At 50.1% G+C, this 2,349-nt stretch overlaps 1 non-coding gene across 1 annotated transcript; it reads left to right on the top strand.

Moving 5' to 3' along the window:
* The first annotated feature begins 227 nt into the window (after positions 1–227).
* On the top strand, positions 228–334 carry LOC126300057 (U6 spliceosomal RNA). The gene has a single exon (XR_007552872.1). It is a non-coding gene; the product is annotated as a U6 spliceosomal RNA (small nuclear RNA).
* Positions 335–2,349: the final 2,015 nt, after the last annotated feature.

Here is a 2,349-nt window from a genome sequence, read left to right as displayed (position 1 = left end):
GAACCTGGCTGGCAGCTGGTCACCGCCGACTGTACGTCTGCGCCGATCGCGACATGGGACGAATAAACTAGCTACACTGATTATACTCTAAGTCCAACTATCTACACAATCTGAAAAGAATGTAGACTGTGGCAGATCCTGGAGGAATTCTGGTCTTCCGTTCGACTTGGGACGCTGCATCTATGCCCGTGGTCTAGCGATAAACAGTCTATCGTATGAATGCAATTGCACTCGCTTTGTATGTACGTATACTAAAATTGGAACGATACAGAAAATATTAGCATGGTCGCTGCCCAAGGGTGACACGCAAAACCGTGACAGCAACTGCCGTGACGTCACTGTGCTCATCACTTTGAGAGTATAAAATGCTTTACTGATGTTGAATGATACCCCACAAAAAATTTCTATGATTTCCATTTCACGGCCGATACATGGAAGTAATGAGTACCGTTCAAAATAACGGATGTTTAAGAACCCGTGACTCTGTAGTCAGTGTAAATGCGTAAAAATGCAATCAGTCACTTTTTTGAAAGAGATTTATTTCATGAACTGGTTTTAGAACAATTTCAGGCCCATCTTGAGACGGTGTACAGGAAATTACATAGTATTTGAAATTTCCAGTACATATCTGAAGATGAGCCTGAAAAGGTTCGAAAATCTGTTCATGGAATTAACTATTTCAAAAAAGTGTCTGTTACAGTTCTATGTATTACAATGGATCACAATTAAGTTTATACACTCCTGGAAATTGAAATAAGAACACCGTGAATTCATTGTCCCAGGAAGGGGAAACTTTATTGACACATTCCTGGGGTCAGATACATCACATGATCACACTGACAGAACCACAGGCACATAGACACAGGCAACAGAGCATGCACAATGTCGGCACTAGTACAGTGTATATCCACCTTTCGCAGCAATGCAGGCTGCTATTCTCCCATGGAGACGATCGTAGAGATGCTGGATGTAGTCCTGTGTAACGGCTTGCCATGACATTTCCACCTGGCGCCTCAGTTGGACCAGCGTTCGTGCTGGACGTGCAGACCGCGTGACACGACGCTTCATCCAGTCCCAAACATGCTCAATGGGGGACAGATCAGGAGATCTTGCTGGCCAGGGTAGTTGACTTACACCTTCTAGAGCACGTTGGGTGGCACGGGATACATGCGGACGTGCATTGTCCTGTTGGAACAGCAAGTTCCCTTGCCTGTCTAGGAATGGTAGAACGATGGGTTCGATGACGGTTTGGATGTACCGTGCACTATTCAGTGTTCCCTCGACGGTCACCAGAGGTGTACGGCCAGTGTAGGAGATCGCTCTCCACACCACGATGCCTGGTGTTGGCCCTGTGTGCCTCGGTCGTATGCAGTCCTGATTGTGGCGCTCACCTGCACGGCGCCAAACACGCATACGACCATCATTGGCACCAAGGCAGAAGCGACTCTCATCGCTGAAGACGACACGTCTCCATTCGTCCCTCCATTCACGACTGTCGCGACACCACTGGAGGCGGGCTGCACGATGTTGCGGCGTGAGCGGAAGACGGCCTAACGGTGTGCGGGACCGTAGCCCAGCTTCATGGAGACGGTTGCGAATGGTCCTCGCCGATACCCCAGGAGCAACAGTGTCCCTAATTTGCTGGGAAGTGGCGGTGCGGTCCCCTACGGCACTGCGTAGGATCCTACGGTCTTGGCGTGCATCCGTGCGTCGCTGCGGTCCGGTCCCAGGTCGACGGGCACGTGCACCTTCCGCCGACCACTGGCGACATCATCGATGTACTGTGGAGACCTCACGCCCCACGTGTTGAGCAATTCGGCGGTACGTCCACCCGGCCTCCCGCATGCCCACTATACGCCCTCGCTCAAAGTCCGTCAACTGCACATACGGTTCACGTCCACGCTGTCGCGGCATGCTACCAGTGTTAAAGACTGCGATGGAGCTCCGTATGCCACGGCAAACTGGCTGACACTGACGGCGGCGGTGCACAAATGCTGCGCAGCTAGCGCCATTCGACGGCCAACACCGCGGTTCCTGGTGTGTCCGCTGTGCCGTGCGTGTGATCATTGCTTGTACAGCCCTCTCGTAGTGTCCGGAGCAAGTATGGTGGGTGTGACACACCGGTGTCAATGTGTTCTTTTTTCCATTTCCAGGAGTGTACTTCAGGATCCAACCAGGATACCTCACTAGGTTGTGTAATGTTATTATTAATGTTTTTTTATCTCGTTTCTTTCTTTTAGAAACAATTCATCATGCAATTTTTCATTAGGGATTCGTACGTTTTCGTCAAGACACTGTGAATAACTGTGATGTCATGAGTTTTACTGTCGTTGAACGGATTCCTTGTCG

This window comes from Schistocerca gregaria, chromosome X (genome assembly GCF_023897955.1).
Source record: "Schistocerca gregaria isolate iqSchGreg1 chromosome X, iqSchGreg1.2, whole genome shotgun sequence".
Classification (NCBI taxonomy): Eukaryota; Metazoa; Arthropoda; class Insecta; order Orthoptera; family Acrididae; genus Schistocerca; species Schistocerca gregaria.
This window is presented reverse-complemented; position numbering and strand designations above follow the sequence as displayed.